General features: G+C 32.5%; 1 long non-coding RNA gene across 1 annotated transcript; it reads left to right on the top strand.

Moving 5' to 3' along the window:
- The first annotated feature begins 7,547 nt into the window (after positions 1–7,547).
- Positions 7,548–9,503, top strand: LOC126754710 (uncharacterized). The gene is made up of 4 exons (XR_007666391.1): positions 7,548–7,906; positions 7,970–8,341; positions 8,402–8,822; positions 8,880–9,503. It is a non-coding gene; the product is annotated as an uncharacterized LOC126754710 (long non-coding RNA).
- Positions 9,504–17,932: the final 8,429 nt, after the last annotated feature.

Genomic DNA, 17,932 nt, shown 5'->3' with positions numbered 1-17,932 from the left:
CTTGCAGTTCAACGGTGGATAGGTAAAACATGGATTTGGTTTTATTCCTAATCGCAAGACAGCTATAAATTACAATAATTTTATAAATATAGTAGATTAATTTTTGATACTTTTGGGTTGTTCTTCAAGAGCCTGTTGAAGCTTTTTCTAACAATTAAAATCCATTCAAATTGAAGCGTATTTGTGATAGCTATTATCAATTCTAAACGAAAATGTAAAAATAATAAAAATAGGTACACACATATACTTATACACATACGCACATATCTCAACTTGTCCTAAGTGTACTTCACCATATTCAAAATAATCAAACATTCATTTACATTTAGATATAGTTATTTCCCTCCGATAATTGAAATAAAATTCAATTATGATTCGATTTGCTAAGCATCAATGAATTTGCCTACTTATCTTAAGGGGGTGGTATTCTGGTCTAGAAGCATGAATTTCAGGTAATTTTTAAAACGTGGAAAAAAAAGGCAATTAATATCTTTACTATCTATTTTTTTATTAGTTATTTGTTAATTTTAGAAGAGTACAGAAAAAGATTCAAAACTAAGAAAAGTAAAAAATTTCAAAAATTATGAGCTGACGAAGTGGGGGTCTCTAAAAATTTCCACGTGACCAAACGCATGATTTCAACCCTCCTATTTATCTGAAACCAAAAAAAAAAGATTATTAATCTAGAATAATGTCGCAATGGCCGGAACTACGGAAAAGTGGGAAACAATTTTTTTTCACAAAATGGCGACTGCCTGAAAAAAAGTTTTTTTTGGATCACTTTTTCTGACTATTTCGAATTTTTTAAAAATGATAAAAATAAAAATTTGGGGATGGCGCTAATTCCAGCCATAGACAAGCCTATAAAGAAGACTCTATAAAAATTTCAAGTAAATCAATCAAGTAGAACCTGAGAAATCATGGGTATCGTTCCGAAAAAGTCAGTTTTGAGAAAAACGCATTTAAAGTTTCGCGTAAAGTCTTTTGTTCGATTAGTTCCGGCCGAACCAGTTTGGATGCCGGGTCAGAAAAATGCCTATATCTCCGAAAATAATTTGAATTTTAAAAAATCCTCTTGTACACATATTCTTGAATAGTTAAGCTTTGAAAATATAAAAATTCGATTTTTTTAATTTCTAGACCAGAATACCCCCTTAATATTAATATCGGTTTTCTTTGGCAGTACAAAGGCAACTAATCTCAGTAATTTTTGCTTAGAGCGAAGAAGGAAATCATTTCCAAGTAAGTCAGACAACGACTGGCGGCTTAAATGCTAGCACTAATATACTCAGGCACAGTTGTTTTTGTTGTATTTGTTTCCTTACAATGGCCTGATAAAGGATATTAAATGGGTTTCTTTATTTTGCTGGACGTGCCCATAAATTTTATATTCACAAGCTAATCACTACTTTTCTGACAATTTCTGACAACAAAAGAAAACTAATAGAAGTCGGAAAAAATAGACGGTACTCGCACATATACGGCTTTATTCATGTTTTTTTCGGGCGGTTGACAATAACTTATTACTATATTTTTGTATTTGTACAGTGTTTACTTGTGTTTTACCATAGTTTCGTAAAGTTTCTTTAAATTAAAATTTAACTCAGTATACTTGTCGTAGCTTTACAGTCCGGAATAAAATTGTTGTGAAATATTATTTAAGTCATTAATATTTTTCATTTATTTTATAGTTACCAAGCAGAGAAACATTAATTTTTTGGATTTCATTGAAATTTTTCGCATTTGATCGCGATCTTATAGAAAATCTTAAAAAGCTAAATGAAAATCACCTTGACCATATACATACTTGTATGTACATATATTGAACTGCAAACGATACTGTATGGCAAGAGATATACCAAATAATATTCCAACAATATTTTAAAGAGAAAAAAATTAGAAGCTTCAAATTTAACATTTATTATCATTCTAAATAACTTCTTTTGGCATTTTTTTGGCTACGGCTCCGTCTTAGATGTTTAATCTGTTTAGTCCAATTTTCGCTGACTCGCTCGAGAATTTCGACTGGTAACTGGCGAATGACACGCGTGATGTTTTGCTCTAAGGCGTGCACCTACTTCAGATTTTCTATATTCCCACAGGACAATGTCTAATGGTGTGATATCACACGATCTTGGTGGCCAATCGACCGGCCCAAAACGTGAAGTTATGTTCTCAATTTTTTTTTCGATAAATCCAGTAATTGATGCGATGAATGGGAAGTTTCACCGTCTTGCTGAAACCAAATATCGCTGACATTAGATCACACCAAACCTTTGTTATTTTCTGGACCAAATGGCAGCTCTTGAATCTCTTCATGTTGCTCTTCGACACAAATGTGACAATTTTACGCAATTACATACCCATTGAGCCAGAAATAGGCCCTGACCAAAATTTGGCTCTAAAACTTGAATCTTCTGGGAAATTTTCAAAAGCCGATAGAGGGAAGCGATGACATTTGGGGAAGGGGAGCTGCTTCATTTCTTGAATAACATGTATTTTCTGCGCTTCTAATTTAAGATCTCGACAATCGATGTGCCATATGTTTTAAGAGCGGTAGGGGTACAAAAAATTCAATATCTTTGGAAAAATTTTTTGCAGATTATTAAAGATTATGAATATTTTCCGCGTTGTGTCACATACTTTTAAATTTCAATAGTTTAACAAAATATTATGTTAAATATTATTATTTAAACAAAAGGACCTTAAAAAAATATTTGTAATATATGTTCACAAAATTTCATCGATTTATCTCCAGTAGTTTATGAGAAAATAATTTTACGATTTTATCACGCTTTAAATTTCAACCTTGAATAACTTTAACAAAAAAAAACAAAGTTTTGACGAAATATTTATATTACGGGGTATGCTTCTGGTCCTCTTCCCAATGAACTGCTAATTTTCAAAATCGGAGATTTTTCGAAATTTTCCATGAACCACTTAACGTGGTTTGACCCCGATTTCAAAGCAAGGTACTAAGGACTTTAGTTAATGCTCTCTGGTACGTGAGAGCCCTCCAGACTCATCAAAACTTCTTTTATTTTTATATGCTAGGTACAATTATAAACTAATAATAAAAAAGGACTTGAGTTCGATCGGTGAGTTTGTATGGAAGCTATATGTTAAAATTGCCCGATATTGGCGGTTCCGACAAATGAGTCTTTTATGTCGATATCTCAAAAACTGAGAGTCTCGTCTATACATACGACACGGTTAAATCAACGCTGCTTGTCACGCTGATAATTTATATATTTACTTTATAAAGACTCCGACGTTCCCTTTTGGGTATGACACAAATCGTGGAAAACTTATATGTATATGTACATATATCCTGTTCCGCGTATAAATAAATAGAAACCACTGTGCTCTAATATCTTTACAGTGTTATATGTATAATAAAGTTAAGTTATTCATGACCTTAGTGTTAAATAAAAAAATTGAAGATTTGAAAAAACTTAAAATGTGTATAGTAGAATTTCAATAAAAACTTCACAATTCAAAAGCCGACGAAACAAAATTTAATTATTTTGTTATCGAAATTGTTTTGTTTAAAATGTATCTAAATTCTTGTTCTTTTTTTAAACATACCACCAGATCTGTGACAGTTTAAATGAAACGTTTTTACTTCTGCGAATACATATTTATATACATTACATGTTTTTGAGGAAATGGAAATATAATGTTTTAAGTTTATTGTTAAAAAACCGAATCATCAACATTATTTCTTCTTCTCATAATTCGAAAGCGACCATACCAAAGGTCTAAAGTCATCAATATTTTCTCGATTATTTTTTTTCTCGAATTCTTTCTTGTACTCTAAGTACTTCAGATATTGTTTATGAATTTCACATTTTCGCCCACATTAAAATCTTAAGTTGAAAATGTTCGCTGAAAAGTTTCTATGCACTTTCAAGTGAAATTCCTTTTTCATGTGCTGTAAGACATGACGAAAGCAAAATTGAGGAAAATGTGCGTACGTCCTAATATATGCAACGCTTTACTGTTTACCTTAAGCACTTTATCCGCAGTTGTTTTTCGTTTTGCCGAGCGCCGACAATTTTCTCATTATCTTCTTCTTCTTCTTAATTGGCGTAGACACCGCTTACGCGATTATAGCCGAGTTGGAGGATGGAGTCATGTGTAGAAGTTCACGCAAGTGAGGAAAGTTCTCTGATCGCCATTCACTTGGGAGTGGCCAGAAACGATTCTTTTACACATGGCTCAAGCAGCTCACTACTTGCGGTCTTTGACCAAGTATCCTCTGGGTAGCCTAAGAACATCCGTTCGAAGGCGAGCTAATGTGAGAAGGCGAAACATCCCCTGCATAGGGTTGTGCGCTGGGTTTGTGACCCGCCACGTAAAAAAACACCCCCAATGAAAAGGATGAAGGATGCCTCGGATGAGAGACCCCCTTTTGATGACGACCATGACAAACGAAATAAGGACTACGATTTGAGGGCATGCACCTGGAATGTCTCATTATCTTGAAGGTCTTAAATAATTTGAAGGCGCCAACGCAGGTTGTTTTCATACTTTTCGCCTGTGTTTGTTGCGCGTACTCCTTTTAGGCGCTTTCAATAGTTTTTTTCTATAATTTCAAGTTGAGTGAATTTTGTGAAACTTTCAACTCTATTCTTCTAAAGCCTAATGTGTTTTGACATTTTTTGGCACATACATATATGTATATGTTATATATTTAACTCATCACCCGCTTTCTTTGCTGGAAGAGCCAGTTCCTACTATGAGCGCGAATATCGCAATTGCCGCTTGCAAACATGTTATGTGCGATCTCCCGCATATCTTGGCTTATAACCGCGCGCACTGAACTGTCGTTATAAACGCGTCAGCAATATATAAAACTCTATTTGCAGAATGAGAAATACGCGGTGGATGGAGGTAAGTAGATGAATGGACAGTTGAAATAGTAGTTGATGTCATTGATAAATAAATCCAGCGTAGTTGAGGCGATCTTAGAAATCGCAAAGGAGTATATACGCCTCTATTTTATAGGTTGTCAGCTGCAGCTGTTTTCTCTATGTTCGAAGCGTGCTGTATAAAAAATACAAAATGCATAAATTGGTTAATTACAACAATAAAGACTTTGCAGTTTGCAAAACTGCTTACACTAATTGAGCTTGAAACTTCGACAATTACAATAGGGAGATAGAGATTTCTTGACTAAAATGTTCTTAAGAAACAATTGCCTGCCCCAGTTTGAAAAGCCCAAGTTTGTGTGTCATTTGTTTTTGTGATATGATTCCTCTCAAAATTATAAGCTCCAACATGAAATAACGGGTGTTTATTAGACTTTTGGTTTTCATTGACGCAATGGTTTTTCGAAGTTTGTGCTTTTGTCAGCTGTTACTTGATTTCTACTTAGTTTGGTTTATTATTTTATAATAAACACATTTAGGCTTGCAAATTGTACAAATTTATTACCAAAATATAGGATAATAAGATAATGTTACAGTCTATGAGAAACAGTATAAAGCAATTCCTGAAATGGAAGATGTTGATGTGGACGACCTTTCATTCCAATAAGATGTCGCCATATTCAATGCAGCCAACAATCATTTCACTGAAGTAAACTATGGAAAACTTCTTGTTCATATACTTCAGCAATTGCTACAAAAAGTGGTCGAAAACTGAGCCCTTTAGCTGGAATTTATTCGAGCCAGTTGTGGTGCTCACTTGCCTGAGACCCATCTCCATTTTTTCTTGAAATTTGAATATCTAAAAGAACGCTTTTTGTAATATTTTACATTTTCTGAATATAAATATTCAAAAATGCAGAATACCTCACAAAAATCGTAAGAACCTAATGGACTCGTGGCAATGTTCACCAAAATTTTCGTGAACCGTAGTAGGCTTTCAAATACCAAGAATATGTTATCAGAAAATTGTATTTAAACATAGCTCGTTTAGAAAGTATTATCGACTGTATATGTCTTTCATTATAACAGAAAAGCTAATCTCAACTAACGTTTTCCATGAGAAACGTACTTCTAAGCAACCCTTTAATATAATTTTTCTGGCCTGACCTTGAAAAGGATTCTCCCTACCACTACCCATTATTTGATGCAAAGCCAGTCACTTTTCCTAAAGAGTATAATCGCAAACACATTACTGGAACACCGAGAATTAAAACAAGTTATCAGTAGGGCGACAATATCATACCGGTACATAGGAAAGGAAAAAATGTTTTGTCATAATATTTTATGCAGTAGGATAACTACCTCGAAATAACCTCGAACATATTTTTAATAAATAAAACTCTGACACGATGTCTTAATATTTCAAAATTTAAACACTTTACATTCTTCAAATTTACTAAAGAAGCACAGATTCAAACAAAAATTAACAAAAATATGGTTTTAAACTACAAGTATTACCGAAGTGCAAGGTCTCACCATACTTCAAGATATAAGTTATTTTATTTTATTAATGTTATGAAAAGGATGTATGAATTAGCCCCCACTGAATTAACCCCCACCGGGCAAAATGACTTAAGCCCCACCAAGTTTACAACAAAATTAAAAATGGCGGAAAGTGGGGCTAAAGTCATTTTCGTGGGGATTAATTCTTTTTTTTTTTTTAGTGTGGATTCTGTCATGTAAGAACCCCCACGTTTGGTGGGGCTTAATTCATTTTGATTGGTGGGGATAAAAGCATTTTCGTGGGGTTTAATTCATTTTAATTCCGTGATCTTTTATAAAAATAAAACAAACAGTTAGCAACGTAAAAATATAATACTTTTCAAATTTTATTTAATTTCTTTGCTTGCTTATTCCATATTTTCGTAAGTCTCCGTTACAAAAAACTATTTGATTAAGTATAACATTATAGCTATAGTACTTGTGAGCGTTTGGAGAATTTTCAAGCCATAAGAGTAAATCTGATATTTTTTTGTAGTGAGTTTTTGTGAACGGTATCCATCGTATTAGTTAAAAGAGTTGCGACTCGCTGATTCCATTAACGAAAGCAAAAACACAAACTATTAATTGCACCTTATAACTTTTTTTCCAAAAAAAGAATCAATTATAAATCCAGGAACATGAGAAAAGTTTATAGTATCGCTTTTATTTAGTAAGATCTTCCTTGCGTTTATACGATTATTCTCTATTTGTTTCAATTTTTCTATATTCATTTTTATGCAGAATACGCAGCACTGCTTTTAATAATCACTCTATTAAGATTGAATTGTCAACGATTTTTCCTTTTACGAAAGGTTAAAATCACTAATAGTGGACATTTCGTAGAAGGGAAACCATAATTTTGTAAATTATAAAATAATAGAAGGGATTTTTTCATTTTACGAAAGGTTAAAATCACAGTGTACATAATTTCGCAAATAATCATATAATAAAAATCCATCTCTTACAGCTATTTTTTCATGAGATAGTGCATTTCCTGCTGGGGTTTTTTTTGCATTCGAATAGAGCGTAAACTAACTGTTAAACCGGTTTTGCATTCAATTGTCTAATAAATATGTTATCACATTACATTATATTATGCAAATTTAGTTGTTATGAAATCTTGAAGCGAATAACGCGACGTGATAAAAACATGACTTTAAACTATGAACACGTGGTTGGAAAAAGAATAAATAGCAAATTGTTATATGTTACAGAGGAAAAACAATTATATTCCAAAAAACTATTAAAAAAGAAAAATATTTTTATGCTTGTTACGTGCAAACATGCAAAGCGAGGGTGTTTTTGAATAGTGAAGTGTGTTATAAGGTTAAAGATTTCATTGATCATAATCATGAAACTCAGGAGGATACGTACAGGGAATTAAATATTATGAATAATATGGAGTCATCCTGTATGGAAATACATCAAGATTCCACTAAACCGAGCGTTCTTGGAAGCATACGAAAAATATTTCAATGTACTTGCGTTGAGTAGGTTCATTCTTATTTTTATTATTTATTTTAATTAATCACCTCATAATGTCATAATTTCAGATACCCGGTGGAAACAAAAGATATTGATTTTTATAAAATCCAACGAAATTACCAAAAACTGGCAAATAAGCAATTTCTAATTTCTCCTAAAACACCAGCTGATGTTATCAAAGCATTTCAAGATGAAGTAACTTTGAAAAAATTTGGGTTACAAAACATACCGGCGATGATGCCTCAACATTTTTTAAGATATGCTGTGATGCAAAAGACTTTGCCTATTGTTTGTTTTGTTCTGACAAAATAATAAATCTAATGAAAGAAAATATTCCCTCAAATGTAGAGAGAAAAATACTGGTTGATGCTACATTTTCTGTTTTACCTATTGGTAGTTTCAAACAGCTTTTAATTATTCACATTGAATATTTTGAAACGGTATGTTGGTATAATATTCAATTTGATAAATTATAAATATTTTTTTTTTGTTTTCCTAAGGTGTCTCCAGCTATATTTGTTCTTATGAACAAGAAAACAAAAAAAGTTTCGAACATATGTTTAACTATATTAATACTAATGTGATAAAATTAGACGGAGCGGTGTTTATGGCGGATTTTGAAATTGGATTGCGTAGTGCTATAAAAAAAATATTTGAACATTCTAAGCTATTCGGGTGCTGGTTTCACTATTGTCAAGCAGTACGAAGAAATATTGCTACAAAACACAAGAATCTGGCGGAATTTATTAGGCAAAACCGAAAAGCATCTATATCTTACCACAAAATATTGTCACTCCCATTATTACCGGAGACACACATTGTTAATTGCTTTTCCATCATCAAAGAAGAAATTGCCACTTTCGACCACTTGTTTAAATTCGAATCTTTTTTAAAATACTTTGAAGAGCAATGGCTAAAAAAGTAAGTTGTTTTACATTAAATTGTTTTTAAAAATTATAAATATTCGAAATATTATAGATTGGTCCAAGAAATCTTTCGGTCTTTGGAAATAAGATCCGTACAACATCAGCTGTAGAATCGTATAATGCTGTGCTTGCCAAAATAATCCCTAAAAAAGGGAATTTTTTCAAATTTGTGGGGCAGTTACAAATGGAGGAGTATCGCAAAAGTAGGGAATTAGAATTGTTATTAACAGCGGTGGTGCTTTAAGGAAAAGAAAAAAAAGGAAAACGTTATGAGAGCAAATCTAATTGCTAAAGCGGAGGCGGACCAGCTTAATGGACTCATAACCGCTACGAGTTTCTTGGATAGAATGGTCTTTTCTAGAAACAAAATAGTAACTGATATGGAGCCCTTTGAAGACATATTCGAAGGTTTAGAATATATGGAAGAAGAATCTGAAGTCGAAGAAGAATCCAATGCCACGGAAGAAGCTGCAGCAAATCCTCCACTGATATGCATAACTTGTTTGGAAAACAAACCTAATATTTTGCTTTTGCCTTGCAAACATTTAGAATTGTGCAGTGACTGCACATCTAAAATAGAAGCAGAGAGTGTGGCAAACAATTTTAATTAATTTAAATGCCCTTTTTGTCGTCAAGATGTTGACGAATATTTACATATTTTTATTTAATTATTTTCTTTTTCTCACATTTTCATATTTTCATTTAATTCTTTACCTTTTTCTTTTTAAATATTACATTCATAGTATGTATAATTGAATTTTTGTTAAAATTTTGATTTAAAAACTTGAAGTTTAAAGCAAGTAAAATAAATTAAAAATGAAGTAAAGTGGGGCTAAGGTCATTTTCGTGGGGACTAATTCCTTTTTTTTCGTGGGGATTCTGCCATGTAAGAACACCCACGTTTGGTGGGGCTTAATTCATTTCGTTTGGTTGGGATAAAATCATTTTCGTGGGGTTTATTGCATTTTTTTCGTGGGGATTCCGTCATTTTTGGTGGGGAAAGATTCACTGAGAAATTGGTGGGGCCTAAGTCATTTTGCCCGGTGAGGGTTAATTCATTGGAGGCTAATTCATACACCCGAGTGACGCCGATAGAGTTGATATCCATCATTTCCAGTTTGTGTTTCCGAAAGAAAAGCACGTAGATTGTGTTTCATGCATTTATTGTCAGACATACAAACCGAAAAGATGAACCATATTGGTTTCCACCACTTCGTATAATACTGGCAAGCGACCGAAATTGAACGATTCAAATAATTTACAAATCAAATTATTGAAAAACAAAGCAAACAAAAATTAAAAAAAAATTGAACTTTTTGGAATTATCCCATTTTCCGACTTTTCTTTATGAAAAGTATAAGGTATTTTTATTTCTAAACCTTCCTTGATCCACAACAAGCAACCTCTGAAAATTTCATCAAGATTGGTTAACGTTACTAACAAACAAACATTCGTTTGTATGGGAAAAAGAAAAGGGCTGTTTTTAGGAGTTTTCCGGCAATTACTGTTTTTAATAATCACTCTACGAAAGGTTAAAATCACTAATAGTGCACATTTCGTAAAAGGGAAACCATAATTTTGTAAATAATGAAATAATAGAAGGGATTTTTTCATTTTACGAAAGGTTAAAATCACAGTGTACATAATTCCGCAAATAATCATATAATAAATATCCATCTCTTACAGCTATTTTTTCATGAGATAGTGAATTTCCTGCTGGGTTTTTTTTTGCATTCAATAATAGAGCGTAAACTAACTGTTAAACCGGTTTTGTATTCAATTGTCTAATATGTAACTATGTTATCACATTACATTATATTATGCAAATTTAGTTGTTATGAAATCTTGAAGCGAATAACGCGACGTGATAAAAACATGACTTTAAACTATGAATTTTTCTCTTCGTAAAAACCATCCTTGAACCTCAACGAACATATAAAAAAAAATTATCAAATTTGGTTTAGTCGTATGAAAGTTATGAGCAAACATACAGTTTGGCGATTCATTTTTATTTATATATGTACATATGTGGGTGTGTATGTAGATAAATAGTATTTTTGATGAAACCTTAACTTATTTGATTTTATTAATGTATATATGTACTTACCGATTATTTGTGTTCCTATTTGTTAATTAATATCAATATACAGTTCCGCGTACAGTTCTCATAACTGAAAAAATTCCATGAACACAACGCTTTTTTATTATTTTTATCCAAAAGCAATTCTTATATCCAGAAATGAGTACGTTCAAATGACCAGATACAGACTTTATTTTCATCAAATTTGCCAAGAAAAATTGTGCGTAATTTAAAGTTATTGTTTTGTATACCGATCGATTTAGCCATGTTCGTCTGTCTGCTTATATACGAACTAGTCCCTCAGTTTTTAAGATATCATTTTGAAATTTTGCAAATGCCATTTCCTCTTCAAGAAGCTGCTCATTTGTCGGAACTACCAATATTGGACCACTATAACATAGCTGCCATACAAACTGAACGATCGGAATCAAGTTCTTGTATGGAAAACTTTACAATTTATATTCATGAAATTTGATATAGATTATTTTCTAAGACAACAATGTAATATCCGAAGAAATTGTTCAGATCGGTTAACTACAGCATATAGCAAAAGGCTCAACGGAAATGAATGGGATAATTGTCATTCATTCAGTGCTGACAAAATTGGCTCGCATTTCTTAATTCATTAGACATAGAGTTCTGAGTTGCAGTTTCTGACTCCAAGGATACATTTCAAACATAAGTATGTGGGTGAGAAATTTCACTGTATTTGTTTTTAATCTTTTTCGCAATCTTTATAGAAGTTCGTAGTTAATGTGAAAATAAAGCCTATTTTTTAATTATTTACTGTATTTGATACATTCATGCTTATGTGTATACTTCATTATATATGTACATACATATGTATGTATATAACAAACTATCACAATATATATTACAATAGTGATAAATGTACATAAATCGTTGTTTAATTGAGTTAAGCATCTACCTCCTCTACTTGGTAAAACTGGCGCATCCTAATGGAACAGCTCAACTCACCACGTCCGATGACACCATACTCACTCACCACACTTCTAGATCATTCAACCAACTCATCAAAAGGGATGGACAAAAAGAGAAAGGGCTCTCAATTCGTTCTAAACACTTAGTCACATACAGCTCGCACATCAACATACGTTTTTCGTCACCAATTTCGCGCTGCAATTGACTTTCGCTTATACACATTAAATCGGATCAATCCTGCATGCGGCGTTTAACAATTAATTCGACCGGGATTCTGCACGTCGCCTAATTTTCATCAGATTCATTTATTCGATTATCTTGGCATGTAGCGAATGCCTTTACATACCTACCAAGCATTTTCATTGTTAAATACGAATTTTAAAAACTAATCTTTTTAATTAAATTAAATTGTATTGAAAACAAGTAAGGAAGGGCTTATTTCGGGTGTCACAGAGCATTTTATACTCTCGCATGATAAAGTGATAATCGAGATTTCATTATCCGTCATTTAAATATTTTTCAAACACCGTATTTGTTTTATTCCGCTATCATCATTGGTCCCTAATATATATACGAATATTATACAGAGGAGGCATCAGATGGTATTCAAAATAGCGTTATATTGGAAGAAGGCGTGGTTTTGAACCGATTGCACCTATGTTTTGTGCATGTCATCAGGATGTTAAGGAAATATTATAAACCGAATTTCATTGAAATCGGTATAGTAGTTCTTGAGATATGGTTTTTGGTCCATTTTCAATTTTTAAAAAAAGCCTGGGTGCAGTTTCCTTCTGTCATTTCTTCCCTAAAATTTATTGTTTCTGAAGTTTTTTGTTAGTCGGTTAACACACTTTTAGTGATTTTCAACATAACCTTTGTATGGCAGGTGGGCGTCGTTATTATCCGATTTCTTCCATTTTTGAACTGTCTATGGAAATGCCTGAAGGAAACGACTCTACAGCTCTATAGAATTTGGTTGACATAGCTATAGTAGTTTCCGAGATATGTACAAAAATCATAGTAGGCGGGGTCACGTCCACTTTTCCAAAAAAATAACGTCCAAATATGCCCCTCCCTAATGCGATCCTTTGTGCTAAATTTCATTTTAATATCATTATTTATGGCTTAGTTATGACACTTTATAGGTTTTCGGTTTTCGCCATTTTGTGGGCGTGGCAATGGGCCGATTTTGCCCATCTTCGAACTTAACCTTCTTATGGAGCCAAGGAATACGTGTACCAAGTTTCATCATGATATCTCAATTTTTACTCAAGTTACAGCTTGCACGGACGGACCGACGGACAGACGGACGGACGGACAGACAGACATCCGGATTTCGACTCTACTCGTCACCCTGATCACTTTGGTATATATAACCCTATATCTGACTCTTTTAGTTTTAGGACTTACAAACAACCGTTATGTGAACAAAACTATAATACTCTCCTTAGCAACATTGTTGCGAGAGTATAAAAATTATAATAATAATAATTAATCTTAATCTGAATTAAGTTAAATTTAATAAAAAATACACCAAATATAATGGCAGAACAAAATAAATAAAAAAAATATAAAATAAATATTACATTGTTTATATAGGAATGCTTAAGCACAATTGTTACATTGTAGTCCAGAAATATGAATTCTTATTTTTCCCAGAAATACATTTGTAAAAAAGGATCTTTTTCTTATTATCTTATTTTTCCCAGAAATATACATTTGTAAAAAAAACGGATCTTTATCCTTTGTTATTATTTCATTTTTCCCAGAAATACATTTGTAAACAAAAGGATCTTTATCTTTTTTTATTTTCCACATAAAAGATTTAAACAGTTCAAGGGCTCAAAACATGCGCTACATCAGCTACCTACCCAAATGCTACATTCGCAAATGATAAAATAAATTTTTCAAGAGCTCAAAGCATACGCTGCATCAGCTCGAACCTACCTACCCTACGCTTTTGCGCAAATGATTATCTTATGATAACATATGCCCACATACAGATTTGGCAATGGCAATAGCAATAGATTTGACAGTTAGCATGACATAGATTTTATCTTGTCGAGATGCCCCGTTTTGATTCAATTTAATTCGATTGGTTTTTACTCTTTTTACAAATGTTCACAAGTATGAGGGTAATTACAATTTTTTTAATTCGATGTTGAATTTCGATTTTCCACTAAATTGCAGAATCACAAACTGATTTTAATTAGACTTTTTTCAATTTATAACTGTGCGGAACTATTCTGACTTAAGACGATTGCATATCTTATCTCATGTAGACAGATATTATAATATTACACCTTAGTGAACCAATGCTGCTTGGTTAGACCCCATAAATTTTGTATGAAAATATACATATGTATAAACTTTGGTATGTTTCTATCACTTCGCACGGTTGATTTATCTGGTTTCATGTTCGTTACATGTCCAAATTGGTTTGCATGTTTATCTAGGTCAAATACTTTAGCCGCTGGAGCGTTTTAAAGGTTAAGAAAAATGTAATTTTTCTCAAAATGTCACATTTTTTGTGAAAGCTATTGCCAGGCCCCTGGTAGGGACAGAGGGGAGGTTGAGGGCTTTCCTGAAAGCCCCAGGGGTGAGCTAACTCGCAATAAACATAAAAATATAGTTGACTGTAAATGGGTTTTTACAATTAAGCACGACGAATTAGGCAACACACAGGGCAAGACTTGTTGCACGAGGTTTTACACAAGAATATTTAAACGATTATGATGAAACGTTTGCTCCAGTAGCTAGAATTTCGAATTTTCGTTTTACGAGAATGTTGGCTTTTTCCAATCAATTTGGGTTAAAAGTTCATCACATGAAAGTTAAAACAGTATTTTTAAACGGTACGTTAAAAGAGGAAATTTACGTGACAGTTCCTCCAGGATTATCCTGTGATACAGACAAAGTCTGTAAATTAAATAAAGCCATATACGGTCTTAAGCAAGCTGCCAGATGTTGGTTTGATGTTTTAAAGGAAATGGGTTTTGTGAATTCCACAGTAGATCATTTCATTTGTATTCTTGACAAAAGGGACATATTGAAACATGTGTATGTGCTACTATATGTAAACGAATTGGTTATTGTAACTGCAAATATTAAAACAATAAAGGAATGTAAAAATTATTTGATGAATAAGTTTAGAATGGCGGACTTATTTGAGGCACAATTCCGATTTCTTTGGCGCCGCGATTTGAAGGTACCGTTGGAAAGAGGAAGTCCTCCTGATTAAAAAATAAGTTTTCGTTATAAAATTTATACATTTTGGTTATTATATCTGTCAGCGATTTCCATTTATTTTTTATGATACATTGGTTTGTATTTTAGGTGACGATATGCATATGTATTATTATATTTAAAATATGAGTTTTGGATATAAAGTGGTTATATTTTACGATTGTCATGCACTCATATTGAAACAAAATTTGAGTTTTGGATATGAAGTAGTTATATTTTTTGGTTATTATATTTATTTTTTTATAGTTATATTTTTTTGGTTATTATGCACTCGAACTCATATTTTAAATATAATATATATATATATCGTCACCTAATATATAAACCAATGTATCATAAAAAATAAATGGAAATCGCTGACAGAATAATAACCAAAATTTATCAATTTTATAACGAAAACTTAAATTTTGTTTGAATATGAGTGCATAATAACCAAAGAATATAACCACTTTCACCACTTTATAACAAAAAGTCAATATATTTTTTTATTTTTAACGCAGAAAGGAGTACTACGCGAAAGTACTTCAGTCACCCCGGGTATTCGCTCGGCCAGAGTTATTTTTTTAGAGCGCCACTGAAGGCCGCCAGCGCAGAAAGGAGTACTACGCGATAGTACTTCAGTCACCACGGGTCTTCGCTCGACCAGGGTAATTTTTTTAAAGCGCGGCCGAAGGCCGCCAACGCAGAAAGGAGTACTTCGCGAAAGTACTCAGTCACATAAATTACGTATTACACATATACATATGTAGAAAGTATTTTTTTTATAGTTAATATAGAAAAAAGAATCACGCAATAAAACAAACAAAGAAAAATTGTTAAAAATCCTACATATTTATTGTTTAAGATGTGGCAAGGCTCGTTTTATTCATAATTGTAAACAATCTAACCTTTTCAACGATGAGTGTGCTAAGTGATTTTTAAATTAATAAATTTAGGTAAAATATAGCAAAATAAAAGTGAAGTGTAAGCTTATTTCAAAGCTTAGAGTGTGTATTTAAATATATAAAGTAAAATATGTGAAAAAATTTTGTAAAACATAAAGAAACAACATGTTTTCTTAGTGCAAATTTTTGAACTTTTATCGTGAATATTTTAAAAAAATATTAGTAATTTTTACATTATTTTTGGATATTCCTCCTCTGGAGAAGCTCCCCTATCCGTACATACCCCATTTATACGGTGGCTAAATGAGTCTCAGACCCCCCTCACACTATTACACTTCCTCACCACACACATTACATTCCCCACATCATCATTCTACACCACATCATCATTCTACACCACATCTTCATTTCACATTCCATATCACACGCACACAATACCAACATCACGAATTTAACACACATGAGGACACCGCACAAAAAAGAACAAAAGGGACTGACGGACAAGGCACCAGCCTCTTTTTGATTTCAACCGCGAACTCGACCAGTCATCGTACATTCTTCCGTGCACTCTCTTTTACATTCGTTGCGCACCGTCATACACATTCCATACTGTGAGGTAAGTGCCGCGAAATTCTTAAAAAAAACTCTAAAATTATCTATGGTCCTTCGAAGCCGTACCGGACGGCACCAGTGGTCAAAGGGATAATATTAAAAGTGAAAACATTGTGAAAAAATAAAATAAAAATTTTTTGTAATATAAATTAACAAATACATACATATGTATATTAAATATAAAATTAAACGCGCGGTGAAGAAAAAACAAAAAAACAATAGAAATTTAAAGTGAACACAGTGTGAGTGAGAGAAAACAAAAATTATATTATAATTAAACCAATATACATATAATAAATAAAATTAAACGAAAAAAAAGTGAAGGTAAAAAAAAAAAAAAAAATCAGAAAAAGAAAAAATTTAAAAAAAAAAGTTGTGAGACGTCAGGTGACAAAACTGTGGACAATACCACCACATACATACATATATAATACATCAAACAATGAAGTGAATATATAAGGGCAAAAAGTGCAGTGACAACAAAACCAAACGAAAAAAAAAGTGGTGAGCTTAAGCTAAACCAAAATAGTAAAGAGTGGAGTTGCGGTACTGAAAAATACATATTTACATACATACATACATACATATATGTATGTTCAGCAACCAACAAACGGGCGCGATAACAAAAAACAAAATTAATAATACATAACTAAACCGGTCGCGATAAACGGAAAACGGGGGCGAAATTAAACCAACTAAGTAAAACAACAAAAATATCAACACGCCTGGGCTGGAACGCACTCACAACACCAACAAAGGAGACTGGCACAGAGGAACAGGAAAAAACAAAAAAAGGGGAGCAGCTGACCGCAAAGTAGTCATAAAGGAAACATACCAACACTTGTCCCCCCCAAAGTCAAAACCAAAAATACCCTTGATGCGAGTCAATGTAAGTGTATCGTACCCATTTTTTATATCATATACATATGTATGTTTGAACTGCTAAACCCCGTTTAAACAGTTCCAAAAAACGGGTACCAGAACGTTAACAAAAGACAAAAACAAAAAAATATCGGTGTTCTCATTTCTCCTACATCTTAACGGAGAAAACGGAAAAAAAACCGATATTCATAAAAACATAAAAAAAATACAAATACAATAAAAATTTATCCAAGTACTTGCACTATTTTCCGCAATACCCCTTCTGCTTCTTAAAGCAGTAAGCAGGATTGCTTAAACCGTAAGCGAAGGTAGATTTGTAAAAAACAAAAAGTACACCCTAAAGCGAGAAACAGAAACAGAATAAAAGATAAAGAACAAAATAAAAACATACATATATTATATTCCAATTGCATTTACTTATATACACGTATATATTTATTACATACCTATATATTTAAA

The sequence above is a fragment of the Bactrocera neohumeralis genome, chromosome 4 (assembly GCF_024586455.1).
Source record: "Bactrocera neohumeralis isolate Rockhampton chromosome 4, APGP_CSIRO_Bneo_wtdbg2-racon-allhic-juicebox.fasta_v2, whole genome shotgun sequence".
NCBI classification, from domain to species: domain Eukaryota; kingdom Metazoa; phylum Arthropoda; class Insecta; order Diptera; family Tephritidae; genus Bactrocera; species Bactrocera neohumeralis.
Note: the sequence above shows the minus strand (reverse complement) of the source record. Positions and strands in the feature narration are given on the sequence as shown.